Source organism: Heloderma suspectum, chromosome 2, assembly GCF_057233095.1.
Source record: "Heloderma suspectum isolate Gila_16-S chromosome 2, 16-S_ref, whole genome shotgun sequence".
Classification (NCBI taxonomy): domain Eukaryota; kingdom Metazoa; phylum Chordata; class Lepidosauria; order Squamata; family Helodermatidae; genus Heloderma; species Heloderma suspectum.
The window spans coordinates 25285815-25309394 of NC_139459.1; the positions used below are offsets into that span (position 1 = coordinate 25285815).

Sequence of the window (23580 nt, forward strand, 5' to 3'; positions counted from 1 at the left end):
CTTATGTTTGTCAATGCAGGGAATCCATTTGTTGTGGGATGAGGAGTCAGTCTGCCACAGTGGCAGGCATCTCAACTGGCGGATTATGGTTTCCTGTCGCTTCTGATAGCCATGGTTTGACATTGTTGTTCTTTTCCTTCATTATCCATCCAGCTGCTCTGCCTTTGTAGGACAGTGGGTCTTCATTGTTGAGTGCAGGCCGTGGCAGGGTGGTTTTCTGCTGCATCTTGACAGGGGAGTGGTTGAGTGATGTCATGTCACCCAAGGCAAACATATGGAGCAACAAACAGTAGAGGTTAAATGGACAGGGGCAAGGCCAGAGTTGCACCCAGCAGCCTCTTCTGTTAAAGTCTTTTTTCCCTTCAGCTTACTAGAGGCCTCTCACAGAAAGTTCCCTCATACCAGGTCAGACTATTTGTCCATCTAGCTCAGGAGTGCAGAACCTCTTTCAACCCGAGGGCCAAATTCCATTCCAGAGAAGCCCAGAATAGGGGCTGCATTCCAGTGGTGGGTGGGGCCGAAGGCAAAAGCGGCAAGGCCAAAACACCAGCATATTTTACTGTAACTCTCCTGCTGCCAGTAGCTAGGCCTTAAGAGAAGTATTTCAACATTTTAGAATGAGGAATAAATTGCACAAAAGCTGGGACACCACCAAACCATTGATGGTTAGGGGAAAGGAGATGGGACCAGGGGAAGGGAGCATGGCCTTCTGCCTGCATTTGGCCCCTGGGCCTGGGGTTCTGCAAACCTGATCTAGCTGCTTGATTGGCAGCAGCTTCCCAGGATCTTAGGCAAAGAAAGGTCTCTTCCATCAGCTGCTGCTTGATCCTTTTCATGCCGAGGAGTGGACTTGGGGCCTTCTCTATGCAAAGCATGTGTTCTGCCACTGAGTTCCAGTTTCTGCTGTCATGTACCTTCAACACGCAGTATGGGAATGACCATACTGTGGTGTGTGCGAATGTAACTGAGCAGGCTCCAAGAAGGGCCTGAGGCCTCTTGCATCCTAAACACTGAAACATGTTTTCTTCAAAAATGGAGGGGGATAATCCCAAGCAGCTGTTGTGCTAGTGAGCACTGCTGACATCCCACTCCAAGAGGTCACTCCTGCTATGATTGCTCTGTTGAGAAATACATTTATTTTCTTCAAAGTTTCCAGACTGTGAAAATTGATGGTATCAGAGCTGCTTTTCCTAGCATAAAGGGGTGAGTGTTCCAGCCCTCCACCTCCTGTTGTTGTTAATATTATGAACTCCATTTAAAAACCAAATGATCCACAAACTCGGCACTCGGGACTATTTTGATATTTTGAAAATGAAATCCCGCTGCTTGGTGACTTGATTCTTTTCCAACTGCATTATTTAAAGGATGAATTTTTTAGACTATCACTCCGGTGGCCAAAACTGTTTGTTCATCTTCTGGCAGCAGCAGGTGCTGTGCTGAATGCCTTGAAAACGACTGCAATTATTGACCATTGTTTAAATAAAATCAGATGAAATCCACATTGGATCTAGAATGTAAGATTATTTGCCAAGTTTAAAAAAAACAAAAAAAACAAAACGCGAGGCGAGGACTTGAATCATGTGAACTTGTTTCCTCAATTGCATCAGCATTTAATTATATATAATCTCCGTGAAGAGTTCCTAACTTGGGTTTTGGGGTCTTTGAGGGCTGAGAAAGCATTTACGAAGAGTTTTCAGTCATTAGTGGATAACGTCTCACTTGGACGGCTTAATTCTCAATGGGCTACAGTGTTGTTTGGGGTCTAGTAATTATGCACCTTTGGAGCATCTCAACAAGTTGTGTGCCTGGTTGACACTGTCTGTATATGGCTTGATTCCTATTTTTACCCAAGGTCAAAGGGAATTATCAGCTGTGCCAAGGGCTGTGTTGACTTTGCTTTTCACAGTGGGATATTCAAAGAAGAGCCTTCAAATCCCACCCAGAATTAGACTGCACAGACAAGTCCTTTAAGACAGCAGAGCATGGAGTGAGACACCTGATTATCAAAAAGAACAAGCTTTCCTGACCTTAAAAGTCTTTTTGAATCTTCAGTTTACTTCTTTGTGAGCCATCTCCCCTCTTGCCCTTTTAACCAGTGTACTAGGATACTTCATTCCTCAACACCAAAAGAGCAGATGCTTCTTCTGAGACTAGCATGGTAGGAAGGTGCATTTGGGGGGTGAGGGCTGGAGCAAACATGTAGTAGTAGGGAAAGTGAAGGGGTGTCTGCCTTTCCAGTGATATTCTGTGGTGTTATGGTTGTAATAGGCAGCCTTGTCATCTCTCAGTCTGCATCTGCATCTCTAGCCTTATCTTTGTTGTGGCTGTTCCTAAGTGCAGAGAGATTTCCTATGTCTCCTAACAGGGATGCATAGCTTGGGGAATTCTCCAGGTGCATCTAGGCCCTGAATAGCAAGGCTTGCTGCCTGCATCCAAGCAGAATATGGCTCATGCAGAAGGGAAGGCCTTGCCAAAAGTATCATTACTATAGATTTTAAGAACTGTTGGTTTTTTTCCAGTCCTTGTTTTTTGTGTGTGTCTGTTTGGATTTGATCACAAAACAATTTTGTCAGAGAGCAAAGGATACGTAACGTGTTTATTACTGCAGCATAAAAGGGTCCAAACAGATGGAAAGCTGAACTCTGGCTACTGCAGACAGTGCAGCCTGGGAGAGGATTGCTGACATATAGCTAAAGACAGGATTGTTGTGAATAGTTCCAAGGTCGCTTGTTCTGGCTTATTATTCTGTCTGCTTGTGGAATCTTCTCTTGGTTTGTAGATATTGGCACTGTCGTATCTTAATACATTTCTCAGCAGTAGTATTTTATGGTAGAATGCTTCATGCCTGTACTACCAAGCTCCAGCAGTTTTTCTGCTGCTTTGTAGCATTTGCATTCAGTAATAGCAGCCCTGGGACAAGCATCACCCAACATTAATGTTCAGGTGATCGGGGGGGGGGGGAATTCAGGCCCCTGAATGGGGTGGGTGGGTATAAATTCCACTTTTTCTTTTTTTGTCAGGTGTGGTGTGTTAAGCTTTGGTCCCCCTACCTTTAGCAGTGGGGTGGCTTCTATTTTTATTTTTAACTTTTAATTTCATTTCACAACAGCAAAAGTAACATTTTCTTAGGGTGTCTCTGCATTAGCAAAAAACCCACAAACCCCCCACATCTTTACCAAGGCTTTCTGTTTTGGGTTTCTTTGTGGGATTAGGATGGACTCCTTTACATGGCAGACACGTCGTTTGAATTGAGGGAGTACCTCCCTCCCTGACAGGTCTGCAAAGGAGTGGAGTGGGGAGTCTTGTTTTTGTTGCTTAACTTGTGCTGTACTGTTTCCTCGCAGCCCCCAGGAAAGCTACAACTTACTTCAGAGTGGATATAAGACTGTGCTGTAAGTCTGCAACCCTCGGCACACTTACTTGGGAGTAAGCCCCATTGAACTTAATGGGCTGCTCTGAATCAACAGAGGACATTGATTCTGAGCTTGGTGGGGTGGGGGATCAGATCTGTCTCTCTTTGTTGCAGGGAGGCATTTTGCCCGCTTCTCCCTCCGATCGAGAAATGTGCTCAAGCATTTACATGGCAGGCACGTGGTTTGAATCAAGGAAAGTCTTTCCTTGGCAAGTTCATTGTGCTACGCCAGCATTTCACACTGCTGTTATCCCGCATTTTTTTTAATACTCCAGCTTATCTCTGATCTTTTTGAAAGCAGGATAAACAGGAAAAGGCATGGGAGACATCCCAGAGATTGATGACGTCATATAAAGGACTCCCAAACTTCCATGACTGACCAATCACGAGCATGCAATAAATCGCTCATGAAAAGACACCCTTAGTCCCAAGATGCAGTGTCATTCTCCAGCATTTTGGTGGAGAAAAGTGGCAACCATCACAAAAACATGGCAACCACCACTGCATCAGGGTCGTTTTGGATTAAGAAAATGGTTGTCAAGTTGCCAAGAACAGAGCACTGCTGCTATAGGCTGCAGCAGCAGTGATAACAGAGCAAACTTTAACAATAACATTAGACTTTAACAATAAAATAGAAGAAGCTGCCCCCCTGCTAATGGTAAAGGGTGAATTTCAGTCCTACATCATATCCTGCTTTCAGGCAGTAGTTAGTAAGTACCTTATCAGCTTAAGGATCCAGGAAAGACTAAGCCAAAGAGACAAGCTGAGATATGTGAATTGATTTATAGTGCACCAGTCTAGGTTCTTGCTCTGGATTTTCCAGGCAGATTGTAACAAATAGCTCCTGGAGAGCCACTGTGGTGTAGTGGTTAGGGTGTTGGACTAGGACTCGTGCGACCTGGGTTGTAGTCCCCACCTGTTGTCCATGAAGCACACTCACCGGGTGACTTTGGGCCAGTCACTTACTCTCAGCCTAAACTACCTCGCAGTGTGGTTGTGAGGAGAGTATGGAGAGGAGGAGAACCATGGATGCTACCTTGTGCTCCTTGGAGGAAAAATGGGATATACATGTACCAAATACATACATACATACATACATACATACATACATCATTAACAATGAAATGTGTCAGTTTGTTCCAGTTCTTCCCACAACACAATAGGCATTGCAGAGAGTTAAAAGCAGGTGGCACATTCAGAAGAATCATAAGGTAGAGATCTTCCTGAAGCATACACTTCAGGTGGCCAATACGGGAGCACATATGTGAATGGTCCTGCACATCAGAAACAGAAAACCGACATCTCACGGAGAAGGTTAAACCTACCCTGAAGTCAGATATTTGGATCTGCCATTTTTTTTGCCCATACTTAGCAGCATCCAGTTCAGGTCTGTGCATGTGGAAGAGATGTTTCCTATGCACAAAGGGTGCTACCAGGCAAATGGCTCCTGGCATTAACAATCCAATGGTATTGTGCAGCTATTCCATCTTTCCTTCCATAACGGTTTTTTTCCTGGTAAGAAAAAAGTTTGCAGAAGCAGTGGGAAAGCACAGAAGCGATACACACATCATTTGGACTCTTCACAAAATCACGTGAATGAGGCAGTGAGATTGTAGAATAAAAGCTTCACCTGGAAGAACCCTAAGGCCTTCTGTGTTGGCTGATTGCTGGTCTGAAGCTGTGACAGAAAGAAGTTCTGTCTTATAATGTTCAAAATTATCTTGGCTTCCCTGTAGAAAGCCCCAATACAATTTGGAGGGCCTGGAAGCTGTTTCTTAAAATTAAAATCTTAGGTGGTATATCATGGATCATCTGCATCTTACGATAAGATCTCTTAACATTTTAATTTTAACTTAGAAACAGCTTCTGGGCCCTCCAAACCATCCCATTCTGCCAGGTGGACATCTGATAAGTTGAGCACAGTTAATATGTGGCTTGTGAGTAGATTTGGTGCGAGTCTGAGCCAAGATGTCTGAGCCATGACAAAAAAATGACATGGTAGGGTGCTGTGTATGGCTCTTTCTCCACCCAGGGCCTGTGGGGGTCAACACGAGAGGGGCCTGCACATAAACATCCTGGCACTCTGTGCCATTCGCCTGGCCCTGCAGGGTGCAGGGCACCTGGTCCGGGACAGCCATGTTCTGGTCCAATCAGACAACACATCAGCAGTGCCCTACATGTGACCTTTTAGAGTTTCTACAGTCTGGGCTTGATAAGGGGTTTAAACCTAGTATGCTTAGACACCAAGTTTCTGCAATTGCTAGTGTGCTGACCTGTGATGCCCCCCACAGCATTATGTCCCGCCCTCACGTCACCCGTTTTCTTAGGGGCTGTGCCCAGCTAGCTTCCTCTGTTGTGCATAGACTTCCCAGCTGGAGTTGCACACTAGTCCTCAAAGCTTTGACTTTGCCTCCTTTTGAACGTCTGTGCAAGCCACCACTTTACTTTCTGTGTTTAAAAACTGCCTCTTTAGCAGCCATTACGTCAGCCAGGATGGTTTCAGAACTGGGAGCACTTTCAGTACTATCTACTCTATGTCAGTTCTTCACCAATAGGGTGGTCCTTCGTTTGGAGCCTGGATTTCAGCCCAAAGTCCATTCCCGTTTCCACAGGGAACAGGAGCTGGTCCTGCCTTCCTTCTGTCTGAACCCTCAGCTCCCCTGCGAGAAGGCCTGGCACCCCCTGGACCTTCGCAGGGTTCTAAAGGTATATATTACTCGGACTAGGCCCTTTAGGGTAGATCAGGCTCTATTTATTATTTTTGAGTATAATAAGACTGGTTGGAGAGCCACAGCCCCAACCATTTCGAAGTGGATCAAGGCTTGCATAGCAGCGGCCTATAAGGTGTCTCAGTCCTCACCACCTGCAGGGTCGGAGGCCCACTTTACTGGGGCAGCCGCCCCATCTTGGGCCCTTCAGTTCCATGCCTCTTGGGAAGAGGTGTGCAGGGCAACCACATGGGCCTCAGATCATTCCTTCATAACACACTACTGTATTCATAAATGGGCCGATGCTGAGGCAGCCTTTGGCAGGAGGGTCTTTCAAGCTGTAGCTCGCTAAGCCCTGGGAGAGCTGTTCTCTCACTGTTTATCTATTTTGCACCTCCCTGGATGGCTGTAAGCCACGGTGGCTTAGTGATTAAGACGCTGAACTGCAGACCGGAAGGTCGGCAGGACAGCAGTTCAAGACCCGAGTGCCGCGTGACGGAGTGAGCTCCCATCTTCGGTCCCGGCTCCTGCCAACCTAGCAGTTCGAAAGCAAGAAATTGCAAGTAGATAAATAGGTACCGCTTCGGCGGGAAAGGTAACAGCGCTCCCTGCACCTCGGTGTTCAGTCATGCCAGCCACATGACCACAGAAGCGTCTTCGGACAGCGCTGGCTCTTCGGCTTAGAAATGGAGATGAGCACCACACCCTAGAGTTGGACACGACTGGTTGGGGACACCTTTACCTTTATACCTTATTGGAGCTTGGAGGGAGAAGTCAGGGGAAAACTCAGCTGCCTTCTGGAGTAGCTCCAATCCTGCCCATCTGTTGTTTATGGGGTTGTTGATTCAGGAGACCAAACTGGTTCCACTGTTTCTGAGTCTCTTGTAGTTCTTGGTTTTTCTGTGCCCAGGTTCTCTTTTGTTTGCAGCTGTTGCTGCCTTTTGCATTACTGCTTGTCTCGACTGTGAAGGGATGTTCAATAAATGTCATATTGTTGCACCCTTCTTATGTAGTCCCTGTCTCATTGTGGGAGCTGATCCTTCCACTTAGGGTGGGGGGATCTGGACTCTCGGTCTTCTGTTTTTGTTTCCATCCAGATTGGGTCCTCTTTAGGTTTGGCAAGTACTTGGACTGGAGATCTTGAGCCAGAGGAGGAACTAAGGAGGAGGGGACTAAAAACTTTCTAAAAATTTTGAAGTTCTGCCAATCAACAGGGAGCCTATGGTGAACCCATACCCTATTGGAGCTATGCTGGGAGAAGTCAGGGAAAAACAGCTCACGATAAGTGTAACAGCTGTATTATCTCTTTGGCGGCATTCCCTGGGACATACATGTCTGTACATGTGCCCCCAGCCAGGAAGGCTCCCACCGATGGTTATTACAGTGCATGGGGGACCTTGGAGAGGGGTCCCAATTTCCAGTCTGTGTGGAGCAACCCACCACCTGAGTCCTTAGCATAGTTGCACTGCAGCTGTCAGGTGCATCTGCTTCATCTGGGCAATCTGGCTCAGGTACGATAGCAAGAACTGCTGTAACAACCTTGTGTGAACCTTTGCACAGGAAATTACTTCCTAGCAGGACACCAGTCATCCTAGCAACTGCATGCATTTGAGATGACAAGGAAGTTCTATCTGCAATGTCTAATCTCTGGCCCTTTCACACAAGCACATCACCACTATTCAAATGAGAACATACATTATTGATTTCTGTAAAATATTTATATCCTGCATTTCTATCCTGAGGGACATCCAAGGTAGCAAACAATAACAAAAGTAACACAAGCAAATAAAAGCCATAATCAAAATTTGCACACAATAGTAACCCAGGGTTATGGGCTCAATCACCCCCATTTGGCTCCTCCTGCCAGCAGGAGGAGCGAAATAAGTCAGGGAATCTCTGCTCCTGGCTTGGTTAAGCACTACTTCTGAAACAGCAATGCTGGCTTGTCTCCCCTTGACAAGCCAGAGTTTTAGCCCACTGTTTATTCTTGGGTTAGAACTCTGTCTTGTCACAAGACAGGCAAGCCCGAGTTCTGGGGTCAGACATAATGCTAACCAAACCAGGGACAGAGCGTCCTTAGCTTGTTTAGCTGCTCCTGTTAGCGGGAGGAACCAAGAAGAAGCAACTGAACTATGTGACCTAGCAAACTGGCTTGCTCACAGTAACCCAGGGTTTAAAAAATCCCTGGGTACTGCTGCGTGTGAACTGGGCCACCATTTTTTTTAAAACAAAAAATGAGAAACAGCAACAAGAAAACCCCACAGCAGGAGAAAATAATAGTGTCCGTTTCCAGATATCAACTTATTTGAGCCTTTGAGAAGAATCAGGTTTTTACCACGTGTCAACTTCATTAAAAGCCTTGATCTGCAGGGGTCAGAGATGAGTTTGATCATTTCTGATTAGTATTATCAATACCAGGGAAGTGGTTGTTGTGAGCCTCAGGATCTGAAGCAGGTGCCTGAATTGCATTGTACTGTATTGCGTTAAGGCCAGACTGCTTGCAGGAAGAGGAGAGGAAACAAATCTGCAAACCTCTACAGTGTAGCAAGCTCTTTTACTTGCAGTGAACCCTAAACTCCTTCCACGTTTTGAATTCAGCTCATCAACTCATCTTTGTCTCAAGTCACATAATGCAAATACTTCTCTCTCACACACCAACCTCTGGGAAAACATTTGGATGAATGTTATTAATCCCTCTGGTGCCCAAGATGTCTACAAAACAGCATGCAAACAGCCCTTGGAATGGATAGAATGAGACGTTTTTGGTCCAAATAGCAACGGAAGCCTGTCACGCACCTAAATAAACAGGCAGTCATGCCAATGAACACACTCATTTACCGGAGCGGGGGGGAGGGATGAGTGTTGGTGGTAGAGGCTGGAGGCATGATCTACCAGGATTTGGGGGATGAATTCTTTTTTGGCTCATGAGCCAAAGGCATTGCTTTGCTGGGTTCACACGTCAGACATGGGGCACTTTTATAGGCACCCAGTAAAACACACACACACACACACACACACACACGGTGACACAGGTCAAATTGTTCCAGACTGTGGGGAAGGGGGAAAGGGGGGGCGGGGGGTTGACAGCCTATGCTGATAATTTTCAGTTCATCCAGAAGGCAATAGCTTTCCAGCCATGCTTCTTTTCCATCATTCTGGAAATCAGCAGACACAGCTGTGGTCACAAGAGTGAACAACAAGACTTGCTGAGAGAGCACCTTGTAAAACGTTTTCTCCCCTAATCTCAGAGCTTTAAGTTGGTGCAGGTTGCCATGGACTTCATTCAGTAAATGTAAAGGTCTTCTAGGCTGTGTACAGACAATACTTTTTCGGAGACTTGAAGGCTGTATGATAGAGCTGTTGTTGCCCATAAGCATTCACATAGGGTTGGATGCAGCATTTGCCTCCCACAGAAGGAAGGGCTCCTTCTGTTCACAGAAAGCTTCTGATCTAGTGGAGCATTCCCATTGGCGGAAAGGCGGAGGAGGCCATTTTCATCAATTTCCTCCTCCCCTGCAGCCCCCTGAAACAGCTGCACTAGAGCTTCGGTCCTCAAATCACGTATCGTGGAGTCGTGGAATTCTTAATATAGGTATCCTGCTTGAGATGTAGGGCCAAATCCAGCTTGAATTTGATACAGCGATGTTCACCCACGTTGCCTTTACCATACAGGGAGCTCACCTCTGAATCACATGATTTCAGTGATTTGCACTTTGGAGATAGGTTGAAACAATCCCCGGACCATTTCTCCACTTGAAGAATTCAGCATTAAAAAGCAGCTGAAAATTGACATCTTCAGCTTGCCACTAAAACTATCAGTTTGATCCACATTAATACTGCATCACACAGGTAGTTCTCTAGATCGAGGGTGCAGAACTTGCAGTTCTTCAGAAATCAGTCCAGAGTCTAAAATTACCTCTCTGCACCACTAGTTGTGATCCATGAAATCAGAGACATCTAGAAACACACTTCAATCTCACTGATTTCAGAAACTCCTAAACATGTGTAGAATTAAAGACACAAAGAATGTGCACCACCACTGAGCCATGATAGCCACTCATAATGTGGTTTAATCCCTGTTTGTGCTATTAAACATGCATTATGCTCTACACCAGCCTTCTCCAACCCAGTGCCCTCCAGATGTTTTGCACTTCAACTCCCATCAGCCCCATCCTGCGTGGCCAGTGGTTAGGAATTCCGGGAGTTGTAGTCCAAACTGTTCGGAGAACACCAGTTTAGGGAAGGCTGCTCTACACCCACCAATTTAACCTGGGCCACCATAGTATCCCTGCCAAGCAACCAGGCAGAACTCTGGTAGGACTGCATGAGGGATTAAGGGAGTTTAAATCCCTTTGAGACCATTTTTAAAATCATCAATTATATTAAACACTCCCCCTGTTTAGGCATACGTGCAGGGAAGTGTGATCCATTTGAGCAGCTGTGGCCTGAGCTCTGAGGACTTATTCCCCATAATCACTCACTCTGTGTGCCTAGTCTAGCATATGTAGCACCTGCACTTTAAACACTTTACCGTCTCTTGTGGATCTTTACTTCCAGACTTATAGTTCCCTAGTTGAATGTTCTGGACTACATTTGTTAACTGCTACCGAGTCCACATATTTATATACTCTAAATCCTTTTAAGTCTGACTGCAGCTTTACTGAAATCTTGCTGAGTCTGAACTGAAAACTTGGAAGCGGACTCTGAAAGCTGAAGGGCTTGCAGAAACCAAACACTAGAGTCTTTGCTGTGATTCATGTGCTACTTATATCTTAGCAATATCCTTTCAACTTGAAGTTTGGTTTCTTAGGCTTCCTCTTCCTGAATGAGGGTTGTCAATTGTTGAACCGCTGCAGCTGTCTCTTTAGCAGAAGTTTGTTCTGTACTAATGTTTTGTTTCTTGCCATTAAAAGCTTCACCTCTGATTTATGTGTATCAAACCTCTGTTAATGGCACAGGAGCAGGCCAGGCAGTTTTTCCCTGGTCATTTGGCAACCCCAACTTCAACTGAGATATTCTTGATAGAACACTGGTTTTAGCTTCCCTGTGTGAACTCTGGTGATCTTTTATAAATAGTTTTGAAATGCGCCAGCAGTTATCTCCAGATCTTTAGCTAGGTTTTTAATGGAGCGCTGGAGAGATTCATATCATAGGCAACAGTGGTATCTGAATTAATTTTACTGAATTTCCAAGGAAATATTAATTGCTGCATCTTCCAGCAGTGGAACATTTTTGCACGAGCACTGAGAAGCAATGTGGCATCCTGGCTTCAGAGAGTCTGCATGCTGTATTATAGCCTTCTCCAACCTGGTGCCCTTTAAATGTTTTGGACTACAACTCCCAGCATTTCTGACTATTGGCCATGCTGCCCGGGGCTGATGGGAACTGAACTCCAAAACATCTGGAAAGCACCAGGTCAGGGAAGGCTGTTGTAGTGGTTTGAGTGTTGGACTAGGAATGCAGAGAGACCCAGGTTAAAATCCCACTCAGCTTCAAAGTTCACTGGGCAACCTTGGGCCATCACTACCTCCCAGCTTAACCTACCGCACAGGGTTGCTGTAAGGATACAATAGGTGGTGGGAAACAATATGCCAACCTCACCTTCTTGGAGAACGGATGATAATAATGTAATAATATAGCTAAATACTGCTTGTTTATTATTGGAATAATGTTTTCTCCCATTTATTGTACATAGACAATCAGTAAATATCTGATCAACCACAAACAGAGACATTTGGGGTCAGGGCATCTTACAGGACTGGTCTTATCATGAGGGAGTAGGAGGTGTCCACCAAAGTTGGCAGTTTGAGGCTACCATTAAGGTTGCTTAATTTGTGATTAACAGCACACAATCCAGCCAAAGTCAAACCTGTTCTATGGGGAATAAGCCAAAATGTGAGATCAGGTGACAATGTGCTATATATTCTCTTCTTCTGATTATACACTTGTTATCCCATTTGCTATCAGAGATATTAAAATCCCACATGAATCATGTACTAATCTCCCTCTCCTTGTATGATCTCTTATCTGAATAAACATTTCCTGCTCTGCTTGAGGTCTCAGACTTCTCAGGAGGTCTCTAACAATTCAATCTGGATAGGATATGCGGTAGGGCAGATTTATGATTACAGTGAATGCAAGGTTGGAGATCTCTTTAACCTCAATTAAACAATAGGTATAGTAAATGGCATAACAAAGGGGGAAGACCTCCAAATTATCTTGGGACCCCGGCCCAAGTGAAACGAATTGAAATTCAGTATACATCTATGCACCAAATGGGAAAGGGTGAGGCTGCCAGTCCTGAGTGTCTTTGTAAGGCCACATGGAAGGATCTAAATGCAATAAATAAATAAAACAATAGCCAATGGGTGAAACCACCCATGAGAACCTTAAAGAGTGTATTGCTTCACCTAACTACCAGCTCTTCCCCTGGAGGGTTGTTAAAAACTGCACCTGACACTGAATGTTGTGGCTTGCCTTCTGAAAGGTGTGGGCCCTAGGGAGCTCATACTATTGTGATGTTGTAGTGACCAGAAGGGAAAATTGGTGGCAACAGCATCAAGGGACCGCTTTCTGACAGTGACCATCAAGGCTCAATGAAAAAGCATCTTCTAGAAAGCAGAAGTCATTGAACAAATATCTTCTGCTCACTCTAGTCTAGAAACATCCGTCAGTCATCAATGCTCATTACCAAGCAAGCAAAATTAAGCTAAAGGAAGTCATCTCTTGATGTTTACACACCACGATACCTTATTTGTAATGGCATGGGCTAATTCCACATGTGAATTTAAATGGCTCGTTTTTCCTTCCTTTGATATTTGATGTCTAGCTGCTGAATGTGTGAACTGCCTCTTCTGAGAAACATTCTGTTTGAGATGACACAGGAAAGTTCTGTTGCTGGCCTTATATCTGTGATGGCTTATTCACATATGTGAGCAATTACTTGATGCTAACCCCACTTTTCCCAACAACAAACCCTTGTTGTAGAAGGAACTATGGGACATTTCAAACCTGTAGCAGGATGGATGAGAAGACCAGGGCCCTAAAGTAATATGTGGGCTGTCCAACTCACAAGCTCCGCATTTCCGTACAGAGTGTAGTGGGGGAAACAGTGGGCAACTTAACAGAATAGGGCACATCCCCTCCCCAAAGGGAGGAACCAAAAAGAACAAATCAGAGAAATATGCAATTTAAGGTAGGTCTCTAAATTTAGAGGAGATGGAGTCCAATTAATTAGGGCCTAACTAGATGTGACACTAAACATTAGGAGCTACATCTGGTTTTTCAAAATTTAATTGCAGGTGTGAGGAGATCAATTTTCATTGGGATTCCAGAGTGTGGGGAGGTTTAACGCTTTCCTCCCCAGCCACAATCCTGACAAAAACTGTGCCCCCCGCCCTATGTTGCTATAAGACTTAGGAAAAAGTTTCCACTGGTGCCAGCAGGAGCTCCCCTGCCCTCACTAAGCTAATAGCCACACCAGATGGGGGTTTCATAAGCATCATGACTGGGGAAGGAAGAGTTAAATCTCCCCTCCCTGCATGCTGCTGTCCTGATGAAATTAGAGCCCCAGTGCCTGTTATTAAATTAAAATAATGTGCAGTATATTTTATTTTTATTAAATAAAATGGTGTGCAGTGGCATTTATGATATGCAGATTCATTTACCCAGAGTACCCCTGGGCCCCACATACGGCCCAGAGATGCTCTAGGAACATGAAGATGGTTGGTGTCACTGCAGCTTCAGCAACAGGCACTTCACTGTGCAGCACAGCTGCCTGACTAAATGTTAATAAAGAAAAAGATTTTGTATGGCGAAAGATGTCAGCCCGGGTATGCAGCAGCTGTCCGTGCTGGGTGCTGATGCTGTCCAGCCTTCATCTGCTGCCACAGTCTCCTTGGTGGTTGCTTGGGGGGACTTTAGCTCACAAGCCCACTCTGCTCTTAAGTCTTGGGCTGGAATGTCGCTGTAGGCCTCAGTCTCTCTCATTTGCTGTTGGTGCTGCTGCGGGATCAATGTGTGAGGGCAAAAGGCTGCTGCTTCAGAGTTGGTGGACTGCATCCCACAGATTCAAGTAGAGTGCGCTTCCAAACAAACTTCCAAGTTTTATTTAAACAAAGACTACAGAGCGCTCTCAGGCTGTGGCCACTCTCTTCTCAGGCCAGAAGCGGTGGGTGCTGCCCTTAACTACTTCCCGGTTCCTCCCAGAAAGCACATCCTATTCAGGCAGAATCCAGCAGTTCTTTCATGTCGTCCACCATCTTCTCTGAACAGTTTTAAAAATTATTGTTATTCACTGCATCTGTCTTCTGCATATTGTAGCTTAAAGCTCTCCTTGCCAGTAACTAAGCCTTAGGAGAAGCATTTCAACCTTTTAGAATGGGGAAAAAACTGCAAAAGCTGGGAAACTACTAAGCTATTAACACATGGAGGAAAAGGGAAGGGGGTGTGGCCTTTTGGGGGACCCTAGGTGGGTCAGATTGGGACCCCAGGTGGGTCAGATTTGGCCTGTGGGCTTGAGGTTCAATGCACCTGATTTAGTCCATGCACGACAGCAGGTAAGGGCTAAAAAGAGCTGTGCTCCAGATATCTCACAAGGGGCTACACCACAGGGTTATGCTACAGCTATTTATTTATTCATTTATCCTGACGTTACCCACTTGACTAGCCTGAAAGCAATCTCTCGAAGCAGGTAATAATGTAAAACCCACATCATACAATATAAACTCCACTCAAAATTGTAACTGATAAACAAAACAGTCACAATAACAGGCCAATAAGAACAGAGGAACAGAGGAAGCTACCCTGTACCAAGTCAGACTGTCTACCTAGCCCAGTAGTGTTTGTTCTAACTGGTAGGAGCTCTGCAGGATCTCAGGCAGAGCTTTTGCCCATCACCTGCCACTTGATCCTTTTAACAGTAGATGTCAAGGACTGAACTTGGAGCCCTGATGCGCTCTCTACCATTGAGCTATGGGAACTCTCCTGACTCCTCAATATCCTATTTGAAGTCTACTCCAAAATGAATGCTCTCACATAAGTTCTTGTCCAGAGTTTCTGTTCTGAAGTAAGGTGGGTGATAACCAGAAGGCAACAAGATAGCCTCTTTTGTTGTGGCACCTTTCTTTTAGAATACTCTTGCTCTGTTCGCTCACAAGGTTCCCTTTCCGCTGACCTTTAGGAAAAGACTGAAAACACAGTCATTTTCTTCTGGTTCTAATATGATATTACTGATTTTATTTTGCCATATGTTGTTTTAATGTTTTGATATTTTTTGTAGTGGTACAGTACTGTGAATTTTTAAATTTTTGTTAGCCACCTTGTGAATCCATATGATTAAGAGGCAGTATAAAAATAGTTCAAATCAAATAACTAAGGGTGCAGTCCTATCGATTGTACTCTCACCCTTTGGAAACTCCCAAACTTGAGGGCTTCTGAGTTTCCTATGACCTGCTGGGCTGAAGCCAGCTGGGTGGGAGGAACGGCGAAGGCAATCGTCACCTCCCCTTCCTCCAATCTCCTGTATTCACGCTAGATGGGCTTTTCAGCCCATCTCAGGGTACTTTGGAGGGGGAGGGAAGGAGGCTGGAGGAGGCTCAGGATAACCCATATCCTGGCCTCTCCGGTCTCCTCCCCTCCCCGCCCACTGAAATGCCCCCTTTCCAAAGTTGCTTTCCTGACTTCAGAGAGGCAGCTGGTACAGTTCTCTCCATGCTGGCTGCGAGTGGGAGGTGTCTGGGGTTGGATATCTGACTCCCCCTTCTGAGGTTAGAGCATTGTCTCTGACCTCAGAGGGGTTTTATGAGCCATCCTATGGTCCCTGGGAAGCTCTCCCAGGAACATAGGATTGCCCTGTAAACCAACCATCCAAAATAAGCCTTCTGGGAAAAAAAGTTTTTACAAGCATTTTGAACATCAGAAAGGAATTAGCCAGGCAGGCTTCCCTGGGAAGTGATGCGCACATGAATCATCTCTATGAATGTCTGAGGTGACATATAACAGCTCATATACTTTTGCAAACTGCCTTGGAGATCTTCAGTCATATTTGTATAGCACCGTCCATTGTATTATCATCCTTCCTATCACAATTATGGTACCCCAAAGCAACTGTGTAGTTTGGGGGTGCTCCTTCTGCCAGCATTTTCACTTGGAGCTCAGGTGATCTTGGTGGCTAGGGGTGCCTTCTAAAGACTTTCCTGGATAGGGATAGTCTGGCCACAGTGGTTCATGCTGTGATAACCTTCTGACTGGTTTACTGTAATGCATTGTCCATTGGGCTGTACTTTAAGATGACTTGGAAGCTCTAAGATGACTCAGAAGTGCAGAATGTGGCCCCTTTCATTTCCCCTACCCAGGTCCCAAAAGGACATGCCAGGTTGGCCCTCTCATCCACAATTAAATCATGGATGAGGGAGATTTTGTTTTGGACCAACCTGACATTCAGCAGTGCCTCCACCAGACCCGAGTGTAAGTTGGTAAGGCAGCCAGGAACCATCTGGCTGGAGGAAGAATTAGAAGAGGAGATAAGCGTAACATGTCTAGTGTCTCTTCTCCTCAACTGGCCTGTTAATCCCCAGTGCCATACCTCGCCCTACCCATAATCCCACTAATAGGGACACCCCCTTCCCAACCTAGATTATCCAATAAATTTTCCTAGGCATATGTTAAAATAACAATTTAAATAGAGAGCCCTGGCCCTCAGTGCAACAGCTGAGGAACAGGTGAATTTTCGCAATTGCTCCAAGCTCCTGGCCTCTGCTGCTATTAGTTGCTGGTTGCTGGAGTGTATTGAGCTGAATGGCTGTGAAGTGTTGGTATCTGTGTCTTTCCTCAAGCAAAGAAACAAGGCTCCGGCGGCAAAAAATGAAAAGCACCTCTGCGTCACCAATATTCCAGTTACCTAGCATACTATCCCCAGTGATACTACAGGCTCAGAGCCACAGGCCCAGAGCCCTTTGGCTCACACCAAAGGTTTGCGCCTCTGCCAGGAGCAGCCTTTAAACATGGGGAGGGGAGTAAGAGACAGATACCTTCAGCCAGGAGTCTCAGCTGGTAAATAAGCCCTCCTTCCAGCAGTCTTCACCCCACAAACATGCTTTCTTGTTGGGTTAATTGTGGGTTGTTTAACCCATAAACAACCCAGAGTGCCAGCGTTCGGACATGACGTTAACAGTCTATGAATGGGACATTTCACATTTGTAGGTTCCTTCTTCAAACTGGAAATGGCTCACATGCTCCGCATGTCCCCACAAATTGTGGGTTAATCAACCCACAATTTGCTGCTGTGATGTGCAAACTGGAAGGGTGCTGTTTTCAGGAGGTGCCAGAAACAATACAGTGTTGGTGCCTGCCTGGCCTCCCGGGGCAGGGAATTCCAAAGAAAGAGGGCCTGCATGCTGAAGGCTCTTCTTCTGGTAGACTCCAATAGGGTCACAGGGCCACGTGGAACCACCAGGAGCAAGCTCTCCGATGACCTCAGTGACCAGGCGGGTTGGTAACGGAGAAGGCGCTCTCTCAGGTATCCTGGTCCCAAGTTGTTTAGGGCTTTTGAGTACTAAAACCTTAAACCTGGCTCGGTAGTGAATAGGCAGCCAGTGCAGTTCCTTCAGCAAAGGAGTCGCATGCTGAAAAGGGGCAGCCCCCAGCAACAGCAGAGCTGCTGCATTCTGCACTAGCTCCAGCTTCCAGAGCAGCCTTAAGGGCAGCCCCACATACAGTGCACTGCAGTAATCCAGTCTTGAGGTTACTAGCGCCTGTACCACTGTGGCCAAGCTATCCCTGTCCAGGAGAGGCCACAGCTGGTGAACCAGCCAAAACTGGTAAAAGGCACTTCGAGCTGCCATGGCCACTTGGGCTTCCAGCGACAGTGATGGATTTAGGAGTACCCCCAGACTACGGACCTGATCTTTCAGAGGGAGTGCAAACCCATCCAGAACAGGCAATGAGCCTATCTCCTGAACCCGGGAACCACTCACTCACAGGGCTTCCATCTTGCCAGGATTCCGTTTCAGTTTATTGGCCCTCATCCAGCCCATTACTGAGTTCAGACACTGGTCCAGTACTTGCACAGTCTCTCCTGATTCACAAGGAAATAGAGCAGTGTGTCATCAGCATACTGTACATATTTCTAAATGTATTTTATCGTAAAATATACATTTCCAAATGCATCTTGGTACATTTTTTTGAGCTGAGAAACTGCCTCACAAAATTTGAATTGCAAAATCTGGAGGATAATTACACTTCGATCCACACATTAATCCTGGAGGTGAGGATCAGGTCAGTTCACATCAGAATTAATAATAATAAAATTCCTCAATCATCCTTACCAGGATCATACATTAGTTAATGGTTTGATAAGCTCTTCCTTCGGAAATGGAGGACATATCAGGGAAATAAGCTTACTTTCTCCACCTGGAAGCCCTGACAAAGTAATAGAGGGCTTTGAAATACCATTAACCATGATAATTTCTTATAGTTTGAGAAGAATGCTAAGCATGTGAATCTGGAGGCCCCAGATGTGTCTCATGCAGATATTAGACTAAGCCAATATTTCCCCTCTTGCTCTTTTACAAGTTCTCAAATAAACTCCAGCAACAGTATGAAGATATGCTTGGTTGGAAACAGAGAATTGTTTTCAAGAGAGTTAACAAGTGGTAAGATGGTGGCATTTTCCTCTGCATTGTACACACACATTTTAGTCCCAATATTGCCTGGGGTCAAACACGTTTTTAAAGCCCTACGAAAGAGAGGGAGCAATATAGTGGGATTAGTGTGGAGCGTTAAAGATGCAAAAGAAGGCAGTAATGTCTCTGGCATACCACCACCAAAAGTACTTCTTTGGTCTCTCCATAGACCGAGCTTGCTGGTTTGGCGTGCTCTCCTCTCATAGCTCACTGAGGGCTGCATGGCTGATTCAAAAACAAGCTGGACTGCGGCCATGGCATGGGGGACCCTTTGCCCCTGCCATGCCAAAGTGTCACTGCTGGGAGCTTTCTTCCCATTGCAAATAGCAAGCATCGGGGAGGGGGTCCAATTCTGAGTGGAACCAGGGCAGAGGCAAAGGTCGCCCTCGTCAATGCCATGATCCCAGTCAGAATCAGATCCCCCCACCCCCAGTGGCACCAATGGGAGCTTCTGCTATTGCAAATGGCAAGCATGGGGGGGGGGAGTCTTATTCTGATCAGGACCATGGCAGGGGCAAAGAGTTAAAGCCTCCTCTCCCCCATGCCACGGTCCCAATCTGGTTCCCCACCCACCCACCCCGCCCCAATCAGCCACAGAAGACAACGCAGTGTGACAAATGTCAGGTCTAGCTTGGCCCGCAAGATCAAGAATATAAATTAGTAATACTCTGGTTGGTACTTCTTTGGTTGTGAAGTAAAAAAGAAGAAATGTCAAACGAGTTAGGCAGTATTAATGGCTACTGGTCTTGATGGCTCTATGTGCTGCCTCCAGTACCAGAGGCAGTGAGCCTATGCACATCAGTTGCTGGGGGACGTGGGTGGGAGGGCGCTGTTGCGCTTGTGTCCTGCTTGAGGGTTCCTTCCTGGTCGACAGCTGGTCGGCCACTGTGTGAACAGAATGCTGGACTAGATGGACCCTTGGTGTGATCCAGCAGGGCTCTTCTTATGTTCATATGTTCTTAGTATCTTTCTTCTTGAGGACTTTAAAACACTCTTTAAAATGCAGCTATTTGAAATCCATGTCAACTGTCAGTTGCTGGCCAACAGTTTTCCATTTAAAGATGTATCTGGGTCGGAGTTGTCAAAATAAGTTTATGCTAAACCATCACCTGGTACTGTGAGATGTTGATGATCTCAAAGACAAAGGAGAAAGCACTGCCAGATACTGTTATAAAGCTTAAGGCTGAGAAATAATAAGAATTAAAATGTCACCAAACAGTTATAAGGTGTTATGTTTGATACCCTCCTATCCCTGATAAGCTGGCAAATGATAATAGAAATACAATATTGGAACAATGGCGTTGCTGTTATAAATTTATAATGTATTTGTGCAGCACAATCCTATGGATGCTTACTCAGAAGTAAATCCCACTGATCTCTGTGGGACCATCTGTATACAAAGGATTGCATAAGACTGCAGCATTAATGCACAATGAATTTCCCAAACTTTATATTATCTGTTCATCTCAACAGATCTGTACATAGGCCACTGTGATCCCTGATTTTCAGCCATTTTTCTCAATTTAGACATGCTTGCACAGACAGTTAAAAATTAAAACCTGAACTTAATTTAACTCTCATACTGTTCTCACAGAAAGAGCTGTTTTGCACATCAGAAACATTATGTGAAGGCTGCTGAAAATATCTCTATGTGGCAACAGTAAGGTAGGACAAGATAAATAAGTTCTGGGGCTTTTTTGATCAGCTTGCAGTTGTATGGTAAAAAGTGCCCACCGTATTCCCCAGTATCGGCTAGGGTAGCCACTTGTGAATTGTATCAAAAATAGGACACACATCACCAAAAAAGGGGATACCTGTTCTCATACAATTTGTATATGCTAATTTATATGTATATATGCAAATTTAGAGATAATTGTTGTTGTTGTTCAGTCGTTAAGTCGTGTCTTACTCTTCGTGACCCCATGGACCACAGCACGCCAGGCCTTCCTGTCCTCCGGTCTCTCCCGGAGTGTGCTCAAGTTAACGTTCTTTACAGCATCGGACTTTCTTTTCACCACCAGACACATCCACAGCTGAGTGTCCTTTTGGCTTTGGCCCAGCTGCTTCGCTCTTTCTGGCGCTACTTGGAAATTCCCTCTGCTCTTCCCCAGTAGTATTTTGGACATCTTCTGACCTGAGGGGCTCATCTTCCGGCATCATATCTTTTAGCCTTGTGATACATTCCATGGGGTTTTCTTGGCAAGAATACTGGAGTGGGTTGCCATTTCCTTTGTCAGGGTGGAAACTGAGGCAATGGAACCCCAGAGCAGTTCTGATTTTGAGGAGGATCAGCAATCCGTGGGAGAGGAGCCAGCTCATCCCTCACAGGCACAACAGCTGGCAGAGATTCCTCCTGCCGGCATTCCTGAGATAGATAGTGAACCTGGCAGTGAGCAAGTGCAGGAGGGGGGCTTGCTAGATGCTCAACACAGATGCAGGGAGCGACGAGCGATGGAGGGCGCAGAAAGGAGGCGTAGCACCTGTTTGGTGTGCAAGCAATGGCCGCCTCCCGTGGACCCAAGGGAGGATCTCTCCCTAGCCCATAAGTTCAGGGTCTTCAAGTGATTCTCCTTCAAATGGGGATCAACTGCCTACTCAGCGCATAGGCCACTCTGCTGTTCATTGCTTAGTCACTGGTGATTAGCATCTGAAAGAGTCATTAAGTTGTAAAAGGATTAAAGCCTTGAAAAGAAACCTTCTATCTGTGTCTTGAGTTGGCTATTGGAGTCCACTGAAAGAGGCTGCCAGGGCGCTCCTGACATCCTTCTCCAGTGGACCACATTTTGTCAGAACTCTCCGCCATGACCTGTCTGTCTTGGGTGGCCCTGCATGGCATAGCTTATGGCTTCACTGAGTTACGCAAGCCCCTTCGCCACAACAAGGCAGTGATCCATGAAGGGGTAGAGATAATTATTATAATTTAAATAGAAGTACAGTACATCTGACCATATTATGAAGGCTGTGACCAGGCAATCTGTGCCTTGTTCAGCCTGCTGTCAGGTGCTGTTGATGGGCAACTTCAAGGCTGAGCTCTTCCTTCTGATGGTTCTTTATGTTTATACCAGATTTGGACTCGACAGCCCTTCAAACAGATGATGCCTTCAAAACAGAGGGCAGTCCTCTGGCAGTCCTTCAAATAGAAGACTGTCATCTTTAAAAGAGGACCCATGGCCACCCACATTTTGCAAGCTCACCCTCAGAGAGGAGTTAAAATGAGGTGAGAGAAGAAAGAGAATTAGCTTCTGCTCTGGAAGAGCTTGCTCATATGAATACTAACAGACAGGCTAAGGCCTGCTCCACCCCCTTCCGAAGGTGCTTCTGTCAGTAGCTTTAATAGCTATTAAGAATGGGGAATTTTGACTATTCTAGACGTCTGTTAACATTACAGAGGTCTGATCCTCCTTTAGATGTGGTCACTCTATTTTGTTAATAGAAACACCCTGGGAGGAGGCGGAGGAGGCTTTTCTCTGCTCCTACATGATAATCTGCACCTGCCAAAATTCCCTATTCCTATACCATTGTTAAAGATGCAAGGGTCCAGTCTTCCTTTGCCTCCCTTGTCCTATCTAAAAAGGATCACAAAACTCTGGGATTATACCCTCTAGTAAAACAATTCCCTTTGAGAAGAGAAATGTGGGATACTCACAAAGTCCAAGGCTGAATATTTTCTGGCTTCCAGATTCTGGGACTACAAGTGGAATCCTTCCCTTCATGCTCCCTGTAATATGTGCTCTGTGCTCTGTCTATGAGTCCCAGGGGTGGAGTACTTATACAGGCATCCATGTCCCAGTAGGTTCTGCTCTCAGGTCAGCAGTATTCAGTAGACACAGGCAGGATGATACATAGCTTCCTTTTTATTAAGGGCAACACATTGAATCATAATTAAGGGAGCAATCCTATGGCCACTAGACAGCGGCTAGATGGCTATAGGATATCTTGTTTTCCAGGATAGGTGGTTGCCTCAAAGTTCAAAGGCGGCCGCCTATGTGGATAGGATTGCGCCCTAAGAGTCCTGTGACTCCTGAAAGACTAGCAAATTGATTATGGCATACACTTTCATGGACTGCAGTCCATTTCCTCAGATGCAGTCCATGGAAGCTTAATGTGTTTTTAAGGTACCACAAGACTTTTTGTTGCAACAGACTAACACAGCCGCCTTTCTGAAACATGGAAACATAACCTGCTGATAGCAAAAGCAAAGCAGCTTATGCAGATTTCCACATGCTCCAACATATACACACAGAGAGAGAGAGAGAGAGAGAGATGGAACAAACAACTGCCAGACCCAGTGGGACTAAACCACACCAGGCAGGTATCAGAGGGGAAACTGTGATGGACTGTTGCATTACAGACCTCTTACAGATAACATTAAGTATATCACATACCCCTATCTATGGACGATGCATGGAGGATGCAGTCAAGAATGGATTCTTGGCTGATCTTAAGGATCATGATGGGAAGATAAGGGTGGAAGCAATTTCTAAATTCTTATGGAATGCCTAGGTTTTTAAAGACTTTATAGGTTAAAACCAGCATATAGCTATCCAGAGCCCCTGCAGACTTCTCTGAGTCATCTCAGGACAAGGACAGCAGTCCTATTTTAATTTGATGTTGGAGTCACTGCTAGTTAATTTCCTTTTCGTGTAGAACTTAAGGAGAGAGAGAGAGAGAAACAGTACAGTTCTAGGAACTGTAAGTAATATGTGTTGCAATGTTCCTCTGCAGCCTACGCTGTTATGTGCAGCAACCTCAAGAAAAAAAGCAACACCATTTAACT

The 23580-nt window shown here is 45.5% G+C and overlaps 1 protein-coding gene across 3 annotated transcripts in view; it reads left to right on the forward strand.

The window, feature by feature from the left end:
- Window positions 1-23580, forward strand: part of SUB1 (SUB1 regulator of transcription) — a 57811-nt gene that overhangs the window by 28127 nt on the left and 6104 nt on the right. The window contains exon 9 of one of the 3 annotated variants that reach the window (XR_014787565.1): window positions 20398-20468. The exons of the other annotated variants lie outside the window; for them this stretch is intronic. The gene's annotated coding sequence lies outside the window, so the exon portion shown is untranslated. The remainder of the gene's footprint in view (window positions 1-20397; window positions 20469-23580) is intronic. 3 annotated transcript variants of the gene reach the window in all.